The following is a 21,744-nucleotide window of genomic DNA, read 5'->3' as shown; positions in this document are numbered from 1 at the left end:
AGACTGTGAAAAGCGGTCACTCGAAAAAGAAAAAGAGCATTGTCGCGATGCTACAAACGTAACAGGAGAGAAAAAAACAAAGTAATACTTATTGGGAAAAAACAAAGAAACAAAGTCCAGACACAATCCAAACAAATAAAGTCCTAAGTTCAGCTATGCAAAGTCCCAAAGTTCATTAGGGCTGGTAGAACGGCTTAAGTTGCACAACATGGACTATTTCAGGCCGTGAGCGGCGCCGCTGTGATTGCGAAATGCCGTCTGGGACGACCTCATAGTCGAATGCGCCCATGCGTCGGATGATCTTACAGGGTCCGAAATAGCGGCGTAAAAGGTTCTCGCTAAGTCCTGACTGGCGTATTGGTGTCCAAACCCAAACAAGGTCGCCGGGCTCGTACTCGACGTAGCGTCGTCGAAGGTTGTAGTATCGGCTGTCAGTCCTCGGCTGGTTCTTGATCCACATGCGGGCGAGCTTCCGGGCTTCTTCCGCTCGCTGGAGGTATGTAGCGACGTCAACATTCTCTTCGTCGGTGAGGTGCGGCACCATGGCGTCGAGAAACGTTGCCGGGTTCCTGCCGTAAACCAGCTTGCACTGCGTGACCTGTGTTGTTTGTTGCACTAACTTGTTGTAAGCGAAGGTTACGTACGGCAGGATGGCATCCCAGGTATTATGTTCGACGTCGACGTACATTGCTAACACGTCGGCGAGAGTCTTATTTAGGCACTCCGTAAGACAATTCGTCTGCGGGTGAATGGCAGTTGTCTTCCTGTGGCTTGACTGGCTGCATCGCAGAATGACTTGGGTGAGCTCCGCTGTAAAAACCGTTCCTCTGTCGGTGATGAGCACATCTGGAGCGCTATGTCGCAGCAGGATGTTCTCGACGAAGAATTTCGCCTCTTCAGCTGCGCTACCTTTCGGCAGAGCTTTCGTTTCAGCGAAGCGGGTAAGGTAGTCCGTCGGCACGACGATCCACTTGTTTCAATATATTGACGTCGGAAAGGGTCTCAACAAGTTCATTCCGATCTGCTGAAATGGTCGGTAAGGAGGCTTCATCGGCTGTAGCAATCCCGCTGGCCTTGTCGGTGGTGTCTTGCGTCGCTGACAGTCTCGGAATGTATTGGCGTAACGGGCGACGTCAGAGGACAGGCGCGGCTAGTAATTACCTATATCCTCGATAGCGTCCGGGAAAATCCGAGGTACCCAGCGGTCGGATCGTCATGTAGGGCGTGCAGTACTTTTGGACGCAGCGCTGAGGGGACAACAAGAAGGCAGTTGGCACGGACTGGTGAGAAGTTCTTCTTTACGAGTAGGTTGTTTTGAAGCGAGAACGAAGACAATCCCCGCCTAAATACCCTAGGGACAACGTCGGTGTTCCCTTCCGAATACTCGACGAGCCTTTTTAGCTCCGGGTCTGCAAGTTACCGTTCAGCGAAGTCTTCCGTGCTTATTATTCCAAGGAAGGCTTCGTCATCCTTGTCATCTAGCGGCGACGGGTCAATGGGGGCGCGTGATAGGCAATCGGCATCAGAGTGCTTTCGTCCGTACTTGTAGATTAGAATGAAGTCATCATCTTGCAGTCAGGGGCTCCACCGTGCCAGCCGTTCGAAGGGTCCTTTAAATTCGCTAGCCAACACAACGCGTGATGGTGCTGACGACTTTGAATAGCCTGCCATATCGATAAGGGCAGAATTTTATTGTAACCCAAATGATGCCGGGACATTCCTTTTCGATCGTAGAATAATTGCATTCTGCTTTTGACAGCGACCGGCTAGCGTAATCTATCACCCGTCCAAGAATTTGAACGGCCTGAGTTACTGGCGTCAGTGTGGATTTCGGTATCGGCGTCCTCGTTAAAGTGCCTATGTACCGGTGGGGAGTGCATGCGTCGTTTGAGTTCTTGAAATGCATCGGCCTGCGGCGTTTCGCACTTGAACTCGACATCACATTTAGTTATATATGCCAGCGGCTCAGCGATGCGTGAAACGTCCTTGACAAAGCGCCTGTAGTAGGCACACATGCCAAGTAATCTTCACACTGCCTTCTTGTCCATGGGCTTCGGGAACTTTGCGATGGCAGCTGTCTACTGCGAGTCGGGGAGGACTCCAGATTTGCTGATGACGTGGCCAAGAAACATAAGTTCATCGTAAGCGAAGCGGCACTTTTCCGGCTTCAGAGTGGGCCATGATGACTTGATGGCCTCTAGTACTATTGCAAGCCGCCTAAGGTGATTGTCGAAATTTCCGGCGAAGACGACGTCATCCAAGCAAACAAGACAGGTCTGCCACTTTAATTCTGCTAACACCGTGTCCACCACGCGCTGGAACGTTGCAGGCGCCGAGCATAGTCCGAACTGCATGACCTTGAGCCCAAAGAGGCCGTCTGGTGTGATGAAGGCGGTCTTTTCACGATCTCTCTCGTCGACTTGCATTTGCCAGTAGACAGACTTGATCTCAATCGATGAGAAATATTTAACGTTGCAGGGTCGATCCAACGCGTTGTCTGTCCGCCGGAGGGGGCATACGTCCTTCTTCGTGATCTTGTTCAGTCGACGATAATCGACGCAGAAACGTAGGGTTCCGTTCTTTTTCTTTACCAATACTACAGGAGATTCCCATGGGCACATTCCCAGCGGCAATCAGCTGGCTACCGCGGTTGGCGTCAACGACGTCCATTGAAGAGCGGAACACACCTACTCGCACGCAACCAGTGACCCAACTTGGCATCAAAGAGGAGAGCAGCACAGACCGAGTGGTACATACCTCCCAGTGGCCAGAAGGTTTATGAAGAGCGGTACGTACACAGGCCCAAACCCAGTTCCGCATCCCCAATGACCCATGTTGGTGTCAAGAGGTTCGCTGCAGAGCGGTACATAGGTGCAGAGTGCCACCTGCGTACGAACCACTGTCGGCAAACAGTTCGTTTTGAATCCTGTTAGATCAGTATTGCAGCCCCACTCGCTGCTCATTCAACCGTGGACTACCCAACTACCCAGACTTGTGGGAGACAGACAGACAGACAAGACAAGACAAGACAAGACAAGACAAGACAGGACAAGACAAGACAAGACAGGACAAGACAGGACAAGACAGGACAAGACAGGACAAGACAGGACAAGACAAGACATGACAAGACAGGACAAGACAGGGCAAGACAAGACAGGGCAAGACAGGACAGGACAAGACAAGACAGGACAAGACAGGGCAAGACAAGACAGGACAAGACAGGACAAGACAGGACAAGACAGACAGACAGACAGACAGACAGACAGACACAGACAGACAGACAGACAGACACAGACAGACAGACAGACAGACACAGACAGACACAGACAGACAGACAGACAGACAGACAGACAGACAGACAGACAGACAGACAGACAGACAGACAGACAGACAGACAGACAGACAGACAGACAGATAGATAGATAGATAGATAGATAGATAGATAGATAGATAGATAGATAGATAGATAGATAGATAGATAGATAGATAGATAGATAGATAGATAGATAGATAGATAGATAGATAGATAGATAGATAACGCGGGAAAGTGCGTGAGATACCCTAAGAATGATATTTGTAATAAATGTCGAACGCGCTCAAACAAAAATTTATCACACGCCTTTGACGAAACAGCTTCGAGCATAACGTTTAGTAAAGTCTTATATTTGTACTAAATCAATCTACTCTACATAAGTATGGGGACTCTGAGATCGTTAGTCTGTACATGTATTTCTATTTTCTTACCGTGTATCACTTCACCATATACTTCTTTTGTTTATAAAGAAATGACGTCGTATTCTTAGACAGAATATGATCAAGTCCCGTGTTATTCATCAGAACACCTTATTGTTGTTATTTAAATATTCATACGTATCAATTGAAAACGTTTCCTAAATGTTAGGCAGACCACATGCACTTTCTGGAATCTCTATGAACCGGAGCTTCAGTAAAGCCCCTAATTAAATCTTAAAGAACTAACGATGTCGGGTAGAATTGTTTGCTTCTTTGTCATTTTTCCCTTGTGTGTGAGCGCAATTGTTTGAAGAACAAGCAAGCAAGCAAAAAGTAAGATGGCAGTCTTCATTGGGTAAAAGTTGCTCTCGCTGTGAATAAGCTCAGAACCAAAGGATTCGCTAAAGACTGCACTTCTTTATTAATACTGGCCTTGCGATTCATTTTGACAATTTAAGTGTGGAGGGGGTGATAAGTCAGTATATAGCCTAACCTACGGATAGAAAAATCATGAATGCGAGTGCGCTGTATTTGCACACTGCGATTTCCTTAAATCATTCGTTGCAACGGTAGCGAGCGCGAAGATGCCCAAGAGCATGAATTTCGGGACTATAAAATTGTTGTCGTTTCTTTTTTTTAAGATGCGCGCTGTTGCAGCTTCCCTTCTTTTGCGTTTTCGATTATTTATTTCGGTATTTTCAATGGACGCAGTCTGTGTGCATTCAATGGCGCAGAACTGTGTTCTGGATCTGGAGCATCTACTCGCAAACGTACCAGAAGAACTACTCCTGCGACAAAAAAATGTTACGTACAACGCGTGTTCGCCTAGGTAGAACCATCTCAAGATCTATCTCGCGAAGGCGTTCCACCGAAATATACAAGTGCACAGGAACGCCACTCTAGCTTTGGTACTTTCAGTCTTTAACAATGTTTCGTTTTCTTAGAAACGGACAGAGAGAAATGTGAGTGAACGAGTGCTTCGCGGGGCCGTCTGTAATGGGCCGTGCACCGATTTGCTCGTTGCAGGCAAGAAACGCGCCAGCAGACACCGGCAAGATGGAGAGTGCGTGTCTGCGCTGACTACGATAAGCCTTTGTTTCCTTCTTGAGTATTTTTTTGGTCATGCGTGTCTGGGTCTCCTTTCTCTTTCTTTTCTATTTGTCTTACTTCTTGTCTTCTTGTCTTCTCGCGCTTTTCTCTAGCCATTGCGCTCTTACATTTATACTTGCGCTTCTCCTCATAGGCACGCTAGACAGAAGTCAGCGTAGATTATTTACGACCCTCCTGTGTATTTGGATGCGTCTGAGCAATGAGAGCACGGCTAAGCGTCTTCTCTTCGTCTCAGCCGGTAGAAGCACGCTGCGTCCTTATTCCGAATCGTCATAGATCACATGGTGAACCCCGTAACTATCGCTATTCCGCTTCCTTCAGTCCACAGAGTCGGAGAAAAAAGAGGAGCAGTGTTGAACAAAACTATATTGTACTTCAAATACAAAAAATTAGTTTGCTGGAAGCCCGCGAGGTGGAGGGAGTAATCGTGAAAGGAAACGTTTTCGTTCACCCGAATGTAGAACGAATCTAGGAGAGCTTATTTTGTAGCTTCTGTTACGTATTCGGCGGCTAGACGCTGAGAGTGACAGGACGACCGTCCAAGGAACAGATGACCCACGCAGAGCCAGGAAGACAATCACCTTTATTTCTTCCGCGACACGCTTTTTATATTAGCGTAGCCAATCAGGGGGTGGCAAAAATAAAAGAAAAAATATTGGGGCAAGTGTGGAAATCTTATCTGCAGGTCCCAACGTAGAATTCACAAGAATTTTAATTTTTGCACAACAGTTTTCTCTGTAATACATTGTAACTCCGCGCAGTACTTCAGATGTAATTTTTTGATTCATATTTTTTTGCTTTTTTGGCGCTCATTTTCACCGAACAGTTAAGAATATGGTACAAAATGGCGTATATATACTTACCTCCGGAGATATATGCAGGTCGATGAATTGACAGACGTATTTCAATGTAGTATGCATGCCAGAAGATGTACGTAAGTCTTGGTCACTTCGTAGTGGCGGGCACGCTGAGGGACGACCTGCTGAATGCGATACTTAGCTGAAGATTGACAATACGTGGCAATATCAGTCACCAATAATTTTTTATTTGTTCCGCGTTCTCCTGCACGCGAAAGAATAAATACAATCTTTTTTAATAAAGTAAGTTACTACCTGTCATTAATTAACCGTCATGAACGTGATGGTAGCAGATCCTGTTCGAGTAGCAAATAATTGGAAAACTTGTGTGACTGCCCATCTGCTGCAAGAGCAACGTACGGCATCGGGTGACTTATACTCACACCACGGACCGCTTTAGCATGGGCCGTTCGATGGGGTAAAAGCGTAATAAAAGATACACATTTCCATCCAAGAGGCGAAGCATCGATTGCGATAGCAAATTAGTAGATAGCTGTACGAAGTAAGGATAGTAGTTCGAAACGTCGAAAGCACAGCGCATGCGAAGCTACCGGCATTACCCGCACTCTGCAAACATCGCAGATTGCTTTGAAGATGAGGCCCGTGCGGGCGTGCACTTAGGCCACGTCGCAGATCGCTTTCAAGACACACGAGCGCCGGCAACGCGTCCTAGGCGTCCGCGATTCGCGTGGAGAACGCCGTAGTAGACGCCGCGGTTGTCTCCTCTCTGTACTGAGCGGTAGTCGAGGAGATCATCGAGGCACCCTAGCAGCCGCTGGACAACGCCCTTCCTCCCTCGCCTGACCCCCCTGCCTCGCGCGCCACAGGAACGGGTATGCATCTTGGTGTCTATTAGGCCACATCCTCTCTCTTTCTCTATCATCTTTCCCTTCCCACTCCCTCTCCCCCGACGAAGCTCCTTCACGGGTTGCAGAATCATGCGACTTTCCTTTCTTTAGATCACTGTCACTATCATCATCACAACTTGGCGGCGTACTTCGCTCGCGCACACGGGATCGAACCGCATTCGCCGGCTCACTCTCACGCGCTTTCACTCATACGGAACCTCACGACGACGGCGATGGCAGAAATGCGCCTGGAGTGTCCATATGATTCGAAATATAAATCCATATATATATATATATATATATATATATATATATATATATATGCCAAACGTTGATATGCCAATTTAATGTTGCGCTGCTACTACGCTGTTCGAAGGCATTTTCTTTTCTCTTTCTGAACAGTATATGACAATTGGAACTGGCTCGACATCAACGAGGAAAGTTCTTTGTTTTGGATTTTTTTTACAATTATCTCTAACTACAGCCCACATCCGAACGCATGATTTCCACTTTCGCGCAATGAAATAATGAGTGATGGGGCACCAGTCCATACAGATTCTGCGCATGCGCATGCCTGATTCGTCATCACTTTCTGTTTCGCTTAACTTTATTGAAAATATTGGCGCCTTGGGGTGGTACCGGCTAGTCCTCACAGCACCACAAGAAAGAGAGAATCACAAGAAGCAGCAAAGAAAAAAAAACACGGAACAAAGTAAAAGCGCACGAAGACATACCGTGTTCGTCGCAAAAATAGTTTAAAAAATAAAAGGACGCAGAGACACGCCGCACAGTTTTGCGAATAAAAGCACTCTTGCGCGTTGTTGCTTTTAAGGCATTTAATGGCATTTGATTAAGTGTACAGCCTTTGTTGTTTCTTTGTGTGATTCCGCAGCGATCAGCGCCGTTAACCGATACATCTGTAGTGGTGTCTCTCGCGCAGCCAACTCAAGGTGAGGGGTGGCTGGAAAAGAGGAAGACTGTCCTTCCCAGGTGACAGCACGTGCCTCCAGGCCCGTAGCTATTCGCATACGCGCTCAAATCTGTTAGGCCTAACAGACGACGTTACAAAGCCTGTCTGCAACTACAATGGAGCCAAATTCTCCGTTCGCCCTGTCGTCCTGTGCCTATGTTGAGAACCTCCGCTGTAGCACTGGATAGTTAACGAAATTTTTCGAAATGTTTACTTTTACCGCCGAACTACTATATCTAAAGGTCGTAGGTTCACAAGCTCGTAAGCAGTTAAAAGTTGCGTCAAATTATCTTTTTGTGTCGGCCATGCAAAGTCGGACCATAAACCACGGACGACGAGAAGGGGCGAAAGAGGCAAATAAACATTTTCGCTTTAAAACGAAACACATATGCACAGGCGGTCTCTGTGTTCAAGAGCCATACGTGTGGTCTCAGTTCCGAGTGAGCGATTTGCGTATAGCGACCTTCTTGCTTTATGACGCTCCATCATGCCCTCGAGATCCGTGGTTGTCCACGAAAATTGCATGACACTCAATAATGTAAAGCAAGTAAACAGGATAACCACACTTCTGGGAACGAAAGAATAGAATTGCCCGTAGTTTCGATGGTCGAAGCAAAGAATTGAGTCGGTGAACGTTTTTCTTCAAAAGTGAGCCTCCGTGCACACCGCTATGGTGCGGATCGTTCGGAAATACCTATACGCAACTCTATTGTTAGGTGAATAAGACCTCTACTTAGACTCGTCAACGCATCGCAAAAGAACGCTGCTCGGTACCATCGCACTTGAATAGCGTTTCGCCGACCACATAATCGCAGAGGAAGGCCGAATGTTCAAAAGGGCGCTCGTTATATTTGAATGTTTGCACATTTCATAATACCTAAGGAGCATCTCTTCGTTCCATGGAGTAGCGTTAACCTCCGGCTGATCTGTATGCAAGGCATCCTGCAATACCTTAAAGCTGCCCGAGAAGCAAAATATGAAGGAAAACGCAGCAGCAATACAAGTAAATAACATAAAAACAATGTTTGCCTACGAGTGCCGCACGTTCTTGCTCCAACGTTTGCGAAAGTACAGCCTGCAGCGTTTCGAGGAGGAGATTTATACAATGCGCCCTGATGTTGGCGTCGCTGTGCATTTTTGCTCGCCTCGCGAGTTTCACATAAGTAGCTCTCGCTTCCCATGTTTTCTCTAGTAGGTTTGTTTTTTCAACTTTTCTGATCTTTCCATGAGCTCTTGATGCTTTTGTAGTTATTTGTTTCAAAACCATTATATCAATGTGACGGATATAAAAGCTTCGCGCGTGCTGAGCAAAAAAAAAAAAAGCGCATTAGCACGAAAGAGCAAGGCGATCTCGAAAACAGCAAGTAAGGTAGAGATCGTCATTTGATTCGCCTGTTCTATAGCGAACCGAGTCTGTAGGAAAAGAAGACAGTGGATAAACAGTCCGCAGAGAGAACGGAAACACGCTAGCGAGTCTCCGTCTTCCCATGCGGCATGAAAACAAGAATAGCAGTGACGCTCGATGGACTCAGTTAGGCGAAGGCGTTATATAGCTGCTTAGAAATTTTCGGGTGTCTGCTACTGAACCGCATTGCGCTCTTAGAGTTGTTCGTAACTCGCCCTACGTTCCTGTGATGTTTGTGTCTCGCGACTTTGTGTGCGTGTTAACGATTTGGTGGTTGTTGACAGCTGCTGCTTCCAAAAGGCACAAAATCTCTTATATAAGAGGCAAGAGGCAGGAGTGGCAGAAAAACTGCCACGTCTTTATCAAATTTGAGTTTTCCCTTCTGCTAGTAAAAAAAAAAATATAAACGGGGGGGGGGGGGGGGGGGGGGTCGGTGCTCCTAGGTTCGTGGTAGGCGTCTTTTCCGTCAAGGCACTTTCTGTCTTGGCAGCTTGTTTCGAAAGCTCACGAAGTGGTTGCGGGTTCCTGTCGAATTCCGCGCCGATTGTGGCTCATTAGGAACAAATGGCTTGTTGACTGCAATCTTTTGCGAGGAGAGTGTGAGGCTGTTGCCGAGATTGAAGCCACGCCTCATGCAGTCCAGGTGGTAAACCTAGCTGCACTTGCATCGGGCAGCATTGTTTCATCTCGATCGTTTTCGTGATAACGTTTTCATGCTGCTGTCGTTGCTGCCGTCGTCGTTGTTGGTGGTGTTATTCTTCTTTTTCTACTTCTCATTCTTATTCTCCTTCGTATACTTCTTAGCATTTGCTAATTCGTTCAGCTTACACTTGAGGGCACTAAACGTGCGGCACCTTAGCGGGCAGTCACGTGGTATTTTTTAACTTTCGCGCAAGCTAAATAAAGGCTGGAAAAAAAATAAGCAGGGCCGTTAGCATATATGAAATGATCTGATATTTCTGAACAAGCGCTACAACTTCTGTATTACAGATTTTTTCCTCGAGTTACTATTTAAAAAGTTCATTAAGCAAGCTTTGTTAATAAACCAGCTCGGCGGATTGGAAAAAATATCATGACGCGCTCCAGATGGCTCAGAACAATACTGGCCCAAGTTAGCTGAAACACCCCGTATATATATATATATATATATATATATATATATATATATATATATATATATATATATATATATATATCGTGAACGCTCTCTATTGAAGAGAACGAACCGTAACTGTAGTTTCTCCGACCAGGCACCAACCAGCTCTATATTGCTCATCGTCCCGTCTCTCAATAGATCATTAGCGCTCGCAGAACGGCACACACGGTAAGCGTAATGCTGTAAAAGCGCTGGACATAAATTCCGCACCGTCCCAGAGACGATAATTTCTATCGATTATTTCTTGTCCCTTCTTCTGCACTCACTTTTCTTCCTATCTCAACTGTGCTTCTTTACGACATTTACTATGCAAGAGCTTGCACGGATTAGTTCTTTTCTTTTCGCTCGTCGTCAGAAGTAGAGCATGACTCCCCGAGTTGCACGCAAATTTGATTACTCGGATTCTGCGAGGCCCGCTGCTGATCCCTCCACGCGCACTGTGCGCGGCTGTCGGCCTCTGCTTTCGCTTACTAGTCCTCGCGCTTCCATTTGCTGTTTAATCTTCACGTCTCCCCTTCCACTTCTACGCTTGCAGTCGCATTTTTTTTTCTTTGCTTTGAACGAGCAATAGGCCGGCAAACCTCCGCCGCATGCCCAGCTGCTTTCGTAGCGTTGAAGAGGTACATGGCCCTTTCTTTTCTTTAGCTTAGTTTTTTTTTCCACATCTCGCCTAATGTTTTCAACTACGTCCGCCCAACATAGGAATTACTCAGGGAAAGCCCGTACCTACTTGTCATCTTTATCTTTCCTGCCCCACTGTCAGCTCAGGAGAGCGTGTATGCTCACTATGTCCGCTTGAATCCTTTATAGAATGTACGTTCGCTCTCTGTCTTTTTTAGGCGTTCTTGTAGGCTTTGAATGCGCGCTCGCTTCCAGCGACATGCCCGATCTCATTTTCATTTGTTACCTAAGTAAGACTTGCCTTTCGTCCAACGCAGCCGAGGCGCTATGGATCGTGGGAGGCCTGAGTGAAGAGACGTTACGAAATAGACTCCGGAGTGCGCGGTAGAAAACGCACTGCCTGCTTGTAGAATGCTTGCGATGGGATATTGACTGCATTATCCTTGTTCGCGCTCCAGAATGTGATCCCGCTTTTGTAGAATTTTGTTGACCCTTTTCTAGAGCTATATGTCAACGCTATATTTTGTTAGGTGGTCACGTTGGCAGTTATGCTAAACGCTACTGCTATCCACCGGTTGAACTCATTCAAAGTTACCTAATATCGAACTTTTTTATATGGCACAATGTGCATTTTAAACACGCTTGATGTTCGAGACATCGCAGAAAACCTGTATTTATAATATAGATTAAAGACGAAGCGCTAGTTGTGCACTAATGACACGAGTTGTTCCCTCCAAAACCATAAATATGGTTCTTATATTTCACCAGATCATTAGTTTAGCTTACAGAGAAGGGCAATTTAATTATACTTGCTCTCTGGCTCCTTGCTGCAGCCTATAAAAAAATTCTAGGTTTAGTGAAACATTGCAATCCTCTTTCGTGGCTGACAAGAGTGCTTCTCAGCAGTAACTGCACTTTTTGTTATTAATAGCCCTAAATTGGCCCTACGCGCACTATTGCGGGCGCACGTTTGTGCACAAGTGCGCGTGAGCCTGCGTTGAGGTGCGCTAAACGTCATAAAAGCAATGCCCTTTGGGAACATAACGTGCAGGTGCTGCTTCGCGGTAAGCCGTCGCGAAGAATGTCGGCTGTCTACGCGCACAAAGGTAGCAGGGGAGTGCATACGGCGTAAGGCGGTCGGAGGATGCCCCATTGGGTAGTGATGAACTGATTAACAAGCTCTTGGCTACGTCGTCAGTCAAGACAGATTACACAGTGCTCGTCTTATTATTTCCTCTGTAGGGCTCGCCTTGCGCATACCAAGAGAGTGTGCTTTCATGACTGGTGCAGTCGACACCAAACTAGAAGCTTGGACCCTATAGTGTCCCTGCTTCCTGGTTAATTACTATGCTTGTTCTATCGCGATCTTTTTTTCCTTATGTACTCAATGGAAGACAAACGGACGCGTGTGTCTGAGGCGGGTGGGGGGGGGGGCGGGGGGGCGGAGCCTGAAGGGAGACAAGAGTATCGGTCAGCATGGTGAAGTCGAAACTAAGGCCTGGTGTGCCGCGAGCGGCCAATCGCGTGGCAATTTCCGCGTATTCGCGGGCTTCTTTCGTGATGGTAAACCACTTTTATGCCATACTTATTGAGCAATAGAAAGCTGTATCGGGGAGTTTCTCATGTTACTCTGGCTTTTTCACTTTAACACCTTTTATCTAATTGTATTATTGGATAAGTTGCTTAATTAATTAGGACTAATTGTGTAATTAGGTGAAATGCAAAAGCTAATCTGAGCATCTCCGAGCGACGGCATGCAACATTACCTTGGTTCCGTCCAGCTACTTGGCATTTGCATATTTTTATAGTTTGGCTCAACTTATGTGCGACAAACGGTATACAAATGAGTTAAGAAAATAATTTGCTTCCCAAGCTCGTACAAAGCTACAATGCTTTGCACAAAGTAATTTTGCTCTAAAGAACGTGTGGCCACAACGCCTAAGGCCGGCTGCCGAACTGCACCATTTTTCGCAAATTGCGTGGCAGCCAATTGACTTGGACTGAAAATCGATGCATGTGCAGGAGCCACGAAGAGTGGCTCCTACTCTGTCAAGAGCAATACACAGCGCTTTAATTAACTTTGCCCCGGCTAAAGAATTGGAAGAGCGCCAGCAGAATTCACTTTGTTCACGACAGGCTAATTGTTACTATGATAGAAAGAAAAGAAAAAAGAAAAAGTGGATGAGAACAAAACAGGAAACGCCCACGCGAGTGCTTTTAAAGAAATAAATAAACTGAGCTATTATACAGTGAAGGATGTAAGACTCCATGACATTTTCTTGCTACTCCCGTTTCGGTACTAACAATACCCCTCATTGTGCGGACTCTCAGGTTCTATCTGACTTTGAGCTTTCTCTAAATCTTTTTATCCCAGGTGTTCCTTCATATACCGAACACTTATTTTAGAGATGTAATTTCTAGAACACCGTCGTTCTTGAATGGAAAGTGGCAACGACGCTAGGTGGGCATTAGAAGCAAGAAAAATATCAGCGATATTTTCACTAACAATGCAAATATGCTAATTACACGTTATAATTATAAAGCCTAAGGCACATACAAAAATGAGGAGGACATGTAGGTAGTGAAGCGATGCCTGGTTCCTAGAAATCTTAAAGACTAGCAACACTTTCAAGATATAAGAGCTTGAAATGTGCTGCGAAATGCATTGGCGTTCTTATTAAGTTTTCCAGAAGCGGTCTTGTCAAAGTTCATGACAATCTTAACTGAAATGTGTAGAAATTTTCATGCGCATTGATTTTTGTTCATTTGCGTATTTCACACCCTCACTACAAATATGCGAGGGGAGCAATCTTAAGATTTTCAGAATTTTTTTTAGATCGACTGTTGCAGATGACACAATTCTGATCCATGAGGTGGATTATTCATAGAGGCGGATATTACTTAAATGAGAAATCCAAACACATATTGAGATAACTAACAATAATTCAATAATTAACTTCCTTATTAATTATTTTGTGACACATATGGCAACTTAGGAATTGTACCGGGTGAGCTTGCGAGGCGTATCTACTTTGCATGAATTTCCGAAATCACACCAGTCTGGAGATATGCGACATCAAACACGCCGTAAAAATGCACTGCTGTTCCACATACTTTTTCTTAACAAACCACTACATCATACATTGAAGCACAAAAGTAACTGGAACGCGCCTGTATTTAGTCCCCCCCCCCCCCCCCCCTTAGGAAATAATTTCTCGAAACTGGTGTCTTCCTGAAAATTTGCTTCAAATGGATACGTCCTGCAATCTCACTGCCTGCAATTCGTAAATTGCAATATGTGCCGTATTGTATTCGTTTAAAACTTAATTACTGGATCTTCGGTAATTGGTTGAATATGTTGTTCGATTTCTCGCGCTAAAGATATCTGCCTATTAGAATAATATAGCTCATGTACAAGAATTATGCCTTCTGCCGCAGACAATTTTTAAAACATTCTGTAAATTTGAAGAAAAAAAAAGTTATCATCCCGCATAGTATATAGTAGTATCGGAGGGTGCAGTTGAAAGCAACAGTTCGCCGGACTGACCAACATTAATCACATTCATTTCACACCTACTTGATGCGGTAGACAACCGCAAGGCAGAAAAGTTTGGTGAGTGTATAGTTTAATGGAGCCAGATTATGAAACCTAAGGAAGATACGCAAAGAGGCGTAGTAAGTAGTTGCCATGGTATCGACGTACGTCTAAGGGAACGCCAGGCGTCACAAAATTCATCTGGGTGATCGCAGCTGGCAGCACATAGCGGAGAGTGGGTACTCACGCGTGCTTAATGAGACAGAGGTAGTTTTCAAGGGCAATAATCACCGGACACTATAATTGGTGGTGGCGTTCCACATTTAAAAAAGATTAGATGCTTACTTGACCTACCCTTCTGTCATGCTAGATGACAATGAAATTTCTCGATTGATAGCACACCTGCGTGTTCGGCTGTAACTTACAGATTTATTTACCGTTAGGTATAGAAATATTGTGCTGGTTTTTGTATTCTTGATGTTCCCTATTTTGCTTTGCATGTGCGATCACTTCCGCCTTTACCCACATGCGGAGTTTCTTCCTTTAATTCTTCTGTTGCGTGCGAGAAGGCGGCATATCCTGTAATTCCTGTGTCTTCCGTCTTCTCGCGGTGCTTTACAAAATTTTCAATATGAGTCTTTGGCGAAAGAGGCGTCAGTGAATAATTGGAGTTATATTTGCATTACACGGAGGAAACGGAGTATGGACAAAGAAAGGGACTCTTGAGATGTGAGTTTACAGGCTAATGATCAGAGAGCCACCGTTGCTGAACGCTTGGTTTCAACCATCTCTGACCGACAACTCCGTCACCTCACCTTTCTTTTTTATCTGATAGGTAAGTGTCGACGAACAGGAAGGTGTAGTCCACATCCGAGCCGGCTGTACCAATTGCACAAGTGAACAAGTCAAGGAGCCTCTTTTCCCGATATGACACGCAAGCACATTTTATCGACATTCCTGCGCATAAATTCCATAGAAAAAAGAGCAAAAGCATGAACACGACAGTAAAAATACTAACCAGATGAACTAATCTATGTGCAATTGCTCCACTGCGCAATAAAAACACAGACATCCGTGCACACGTGAACGTCACATTAGACAGTAGACAGTTTTAGTTACACGTACGTAGAGGCTTCACGTACGCAAACGTGAAAAGCCTACGTACCTTACGTGCACGCCATCTGAAACGCTTTTAGCTACACGTACGCTACGCACGCCAAGAGGGACCCCGTAGCTACATCTATCGGGAAATGTGAACACGGCGGTAGCCAATTCAATCCTGTCGCCGCGTTTCGATGCAAGCCGTCTGCGCGCGCGCGGCCCGCTATCGCTTGTTCGTGATCTCGCGGAACTCCCGCGCGAAGCTGTCTACGTGCGCAAGAAACGCACGCAAAGAATTGAATCTCACGTACGTCCGTGAGACGCGCGCGCACCCGCTACGTTGTACGCATGCGCACTGCTGACACGTAGAAGCTCTACGTACGCAAAGCCTCTACGTACGTGTAACTAAAACTGTCTATTATTCTAGTATAGTCCTAAACGCAAAGCCAAGACGTAACTATTTCGCAATATTCTGCAAATAAAATAAAATGAAGTAGGTTGCGGCCCAAAAAAAGGCGCATCTATATATAGCGATACGCGACCATCAACCAGCGATTTTGGTTACGCAAAGAATTACGTTTATTTAAGCGGCTGAAGTTATCGCGCGAGTTCGCTCTCTGATGATCACGTTGCGAAGAGTTCGTAAGAAAGTGCTCAACAGAAGTGCATCGGGTTTCTCAGTATAGGTATTAGGTTCAAGTTACCTATGTCGCCACGGATATCGAGCTAAGTTCGGGGTCTTTAATCCTTACGCCTTACGAAAGGGGATACCTAATTCGCAGACTTATTGCAACTAATTCTGACTCTACGAGGAAAGCCTCCGGATGGCCTTGCTCCAGTGCTTATTCACTCTGTGCTTAAGCTTAAATCCTCGCCTGCTGCTGGCACTTTGGGTTGCAGCCATTTGACCTGCTCTTTCCTCGCCTTACTAAGGCTTTCGTATTTTTTTTTTTTTTCGTACGTCGCACGTGCCCCTGCATAATCCGATGCCTTTCCGCACGAACCGCACTAATGCTTGCATGCTACGCACGCATCAGGAGGCAAGGCAAGGCACGCAGATGGATTAGCACTTACGAACTCTGCATTAACTACTCCGCGACAGAAAGCTGGGGTGTTAACGGACGTTTGGCGGCACCGTAATTTTGACATGCTTGGCAACATTTGCAGCTTTTCTTTTTGCTTTTTGCTTGTTGCCTCCGCTTCTGTGACTTCCTGGTTGACTAAACCGGAAAGAGTGTAAAAATGCGAAACAAGAAGTAAAACTGATGAGCGTTGACTTCAAGTTGACGTTTATTTCAATGTAAACGCCCCTGTCAAAAAAAATATCGTGCAGGTCCAAAGCACATCTTGGAAATCACGTCAAGTGAAGCTTCGTCCGAGTTGTATAAAATCATATGCAACAAACGGCAACGTGTAGTTGGGTATACCTTTATCGTATGTCCCGCACACCCTCAAGCATTGTTTCTTGCACCACGAAAGTCATAACTTCATTCTCATGCCATCTTTAGCTACATGCAGTGCCCCGCTCCAAAGCTATGCCAAAATGAAAACACCAAATCAGGCGGGAATACCACTTCATTTATTAAAAATGCGCCTGCATAGAAGACAAAGAGAGCAAGCGGAGAAAACGCAAGGAAATTAACTACCTTTTCAAGTCTTCTATACCACACACTGAGGGAGGGTTGATGGGGAGTGAAATAGAAAGAGAGAGAGGAATGTGACGAAAAAGAAAACGCAGAAACGTTGATAAAGGCGATGTCTGATTTCATACCCCACACTAGGGGAAAGCGGAAGAGATAAAGATGATAATGAATTCACCGACGATTACAGTGCTCCACAATGCGAAATTTATGCGCAGCTCTATACGTGTTTTCCTTTCGCGATTTATTGAGGCATCACACCGATCACCACACTGGTGGACAGAGCCACGACGCGCGGTGCTGTATATAGGCCGGCCACGCAGTTGCCGCTTCGCGGGAACTCCAGCTTATGCAACCGCAATCTTTACATGGAAACACTTGCGGCGAAGGCTGTGCGCGAAGGTGAGCTTTCTGGTTCTTTATTTTTTCCCGCACGGCCGGTGCCGCTGCTGCCGCGGATGCGCCGGGTGGCATTGGGCTCCGGTAGCAACTGCACACTTCGCGACCGGGGCTTCTGCGAAATGAAGAAACAATGCTGTGCCGCTTACGCTTGGGCGTCGCATTCACCAACGCATATACGTTTTTGATTGGAATGACTGATAGCGCCGACTGTAATGCTTGCGGTGCCGAGGAAACTATAGAACATCTACTGTGCTACTGCCCATCTTTTCAAAACGAAAGACATGACCTCTGCACAGCTCTCAATCAGCTAGATAGAACACCGTTCACCTTGAAGAAGATCTTGGGACCATGGCCTCGCATATCGCAGCTACAAAAGGCCACAAAAGCTCTGCTGCGATATTTGAAGGCAACTGGATTGAGTCAGCGTCTGTGATCCGAACTGAGTGACCGAACGATATACCCAGTAGACTTTCTCTTCTTCTTTTAATCTTTCCGTCCCCTTTTCCCTTTCCCCAGTGTAGGGTAGCCAACCGGGCTCAGTCCTGGTTAACCTCTCTACCTTTCCTTTATCATTTGCTCTCTCTCTCTCTCGCGCGACCGGACGCAAGAGGGAACTGATGATCGCGGCTCAATCTCACGCGCGAAACGCAGCAACGCGTGGAGGCGGCGGGAGAGGGGGCGGCTTCTACTCTGCCAGCCACTGCAAACTTTGGGCGGCCGCGCGCGCTGCATCTTGAAAGCGATCTGCATACGGCTCATACCTTTACGCGAGCTGTATCATCGCCGCTCAGTTTGCGTTGAAGCGACAAACAGCACGAAGGTCACTTCGCTCGCTGCTGCTGCCGCGCTTGCTCACGCCAGTGTTTTGTCAGCGAGTATCCGTGGTCATCGAGTGTGATGTGTTCATGTTTACCAGTGCACGTAGACACCATGCTCCTTGATTCACTTAGTAAACGAATGTTTCCAAGTATATACGGCCGATAAAGCTACTGTCCTAACTTCTATCCTATAGCTGTCTACTACTTCGTTATTGCAATCTATGTTTTGCCTTTTGGGGGGCGGCGAAACTGCGACTTGTTGTTAAAGTTCATTTTCTATCTACTTTGCGCACTCTTTGTTTACCACTTCTTTCTTGCACTTTCACCGTAGAGCTATTATACCTCTTTCGTTTGTAAATGTTTCCTTTCTTCCTATTAAGAGCGCTCTTTTTTCTGTAACTTTCCTGCCCGTCTATCGGTTCGAAGGTTCTCGGACCTTTTTCCTGGAGGGAGTGTTGTGAAGGTACTCAAATGAATCAAAGTAAAAAAATATATTGGCAGGCATTCTGAGAAAAGATTTGTGAATTGCGAGACGGTTGCTATGCTCGCGGGCCACTTTGGCAATGAAGGAAAAGCTATCGGGGCAAAGCACGCACAAAGAAAAGCATTTCTGAAAAGAGTCCCACATTTTCGTCTGTTAGCTTAAACTGGGGAAGAGGAAACCTGAATACCTCCTTTGCGACGGCTAAGACAAAACGCACCACTGATTGTTAGAATTGACTTTTGTGGTTCTCACCTTCAGTGTCTGGGTAAACGGGAAATTGTCGCACGTGGATGCTGCGTCGATTCGAGTGTCTGTTCCGAGAAACCAAAAGCCCGGGTAAACTCGACTGGACTACTTAGCCCGGTAACCCATGTGCAACAGCTCCGCCTCCATAGCTTTCTCTTTACTGCCACAGAAAGTTGTCTGCGAGTATACAAGCCTGGCGATCATCCTACAAGAGATGACAAGGATCCATACCTGAGGTGTTTCACCATAAGCACTACTATACAAGAAATCGCAACGTCATTTTTTGTTGCAGTTGTGCCTAAACAGCGAGGTGCACCATTTCCGCGTCATCGCCAATCTTTCGGGATTTGCAAGAGTACATCTCTATTCCTTCCGCAGCCTAAGCCTCACCGTCTTGTGTATTCATGAGCCATGCAGCGGCCATACTTGCCACTTCTTGTGCCCTTCTGGTTGCGTTGCTGCTTCCATTCTTTTTATTCTTTCTGCTAAACTTTGTGTTACTTTACTTTCGAATTCCTGTACATTGTGGCAACAAATGATGTATGCTTTGTCTTAGCCGTCCACATTGTTAAAATAAAAAAGAGCCGGTTTGTTTCGCTTCATCCCAGGTTCGTTTGCTTACTCTGGCGATTCATCCTGGTCATCATTTACCGCGTAAGGAATGGCAAGCGGAGTAAATGAAAGCCACTTTCGGAACACGTTACGGGGTAAGAAAAACAATAACAATGAAGCGCACTTGCAGCACTAAGAGAAGCAACGAGGCCATGCCAGTGCAGCCTTGCTACACATAGATATATGCGGCTAGTGCAGCAAACTGAATCCCAACGGCAACACCATCAAGGAACTGAGATCACGTCAACTCCCCATCATGACTCTGACCAAAACAACGTTTCCTGACTGGACGGAAGTTTGTGCATGTAGAGCATATGGGAACCCGCTCATCTCGTTATCCCGCCTAATCAAACATTGCATAGCCCGAGGAAACCAGCGCTGGTGAGAGGGCGGCTCCATGGACGCTGCAGCAATACCAGTGGGAGTAACGGAGAAGCGAGAACGTGTTTATAGAGGCCTAGAGCTGTGTTCACCCTGCATCTCTGGTATCCCGCGCCCAAACTGTGCATCCCGGACGCTCCGTTACTATAGTAACGCACGTGATCGAGTGAACTCATATTATTTCCTAGTGGTTTTATTCGCGTCAAGTTGTAAGCCACCTCGAGGCGTTCTGCAGCGTGCTTAGCAAGAGCGTATAGAGATTCAAAATAACGCGTATATAACAAATACATTTCATGATAAAGAAAAAGAGCAAACGAGAACATGACATAAGGACCCTCTTAGCTTCCGCGCCCATGTGACAGATGCGGCCGCATTGCGTTATTTTTGTGCTTCCGTCTATTCTTATCGTATACGCTTGCGATGACTTCGGCTTGCGTCTTTCGTATGACATGGTAACGCGCTCCCCATGGTTGCTTACACAGTTTTGTCTATCTATTTGGAAAAGATTTTGAATTCACTGCAGCAAGCAAAGAATGTTATGCAAAGTAAGAAAACGAATGAAAAGAAGCAGAAGAAAGGCTATTTGACGTATAGGACAACTGAATATCTGCATAATTCTGCCTCAAGACGCAAAAGCGCTAGTCGTGGTGCTTTGAATGTTATCCTATTGTAGAAACACGACACCGTCTATGTGCTTTTCTCGGTTCTGAGCACCAGTTACAAAATATGGCCTGTACGTTGTTTGTCATCTTCCGTTGAAGCTGACAAGCATAAATCGCCTTCTGCATTTTTACTGTTGAGGAGAAGTAACGTGCTGAATAGATGAACTTTATTCTTTGCGTGCGTGCGTGCATGCGTGAGCGAACGTTCCAAGGCCGAGAAATCATTCGGTAATGTAGCCGAAGTTTACGCAATGAGGCGAAACATCTCATTGCCCTTGAGCATGCTGAAGGTCCTCATTGCAATAAAACAGGCCTTTTGTGATACGCTTCGATTTGTTATCAAAGGGAAAAAAAATCGTCTTTAGCTTGTACAGTTGCTTCGCAGTTAGAGCGGACGCATTAATGTCTTTTGTCTATTTCGGTAAATAGCCAAGAAGCTCCAATGTCTTAAATACGATAAGATGTATTACAGCGGTAACTGAAATTTAAAAGCATCGTTTTTAGTACTTAACTTGAGTATTCAGTGGTTCTACCGAATTGACAATGATGGTGGTGAATGTGCCATTTATGTTAATGTTGTGGCTGCAAAAGTTATTCTTACGGTACGACTGCCATGCCCGGACTTTAGGTACGTGAAGAGTTAATTTATTCATCAGCGTTAGTACGCCTTGCAAGTCGTGTCATTAGTCTCAGTCCTCGCATGCACTCTTTAGCATAATCAACTGCCATACAGATTCTAAGCGTTTAAGGGCAACGGCATTTATGCTATCAATTGACAAACATTTAGCTTGCAAGAGCTTTTTCTCATATTCAAAGCGAATTCCCTATTAACGTGTGTAGCATTACGATTGGCCAGTACTAAGGATTGCGAGTTTTTCTAGACTTTCAAATCAACGTCGGACTATGTACGTATCGGGCTGCACACTTGATGTACTATCCTTGTTTCTTGCATACTCAAAATATGAGTTTTGTGCGAGTATAATTTTCACTACTGTGTTAATACTACTGTTAAGATGTAGTGAAGAAAGGTATGCGAAGAAAGGTCCAGCGTGGTGTTCTCCATGACATGCAAGTAAAACAGGACGAGCTGTGAGATTACTAGCAGCAGGTTTCGTCTGCCGGCAGCAAAGGGAACAACAAAGTGCCCTCCCCCCCCTCACCAAG

General features: G+C 45.8%; 2 long non-coding RNA genes across 2 annotated transcripts in view; both read left to right on the top strand.

Annotated features, from left to right (window-relative positions):
• The window catches only part of LOC140217123 (uncharacterized), a 177,980-nt gene that overhangs the window by 116,150 nt on the left and 40,086 nt on the right, over window positions 1-21,744 (top strand). The window lies entirely within an intron of this gene.
• Window positions 2,621-19,350, top strand: LOC140217122 (uncharacterized). Its single transcript, XR_011893623.1, has 3 exons — window positions 2,621-2,788; window positions 4,759-4,795; window positions 19,218-19,350. It is a non-coding gene; the product is annotated as an uncharacterized lncRNA (long non-coding RNA).

This window comes from Dermacentor andersoni, chromosome 4, assembly GCF_023375885.2.
Source record: "Dermacentor andersoni chromosome 4, qqDerAnde1_hic_scaffold, whole genome shotgun sequence".
Lineage (NCBI taxonomy): Eukaryota > Metazoa > Arthropoda > Arachnida > Ixodida > Ixodidae > Dermacentor > Dermacentor andersoni.
This window is presented reverse-complemented; position numbering and strand designations above follow the sequence as displayed.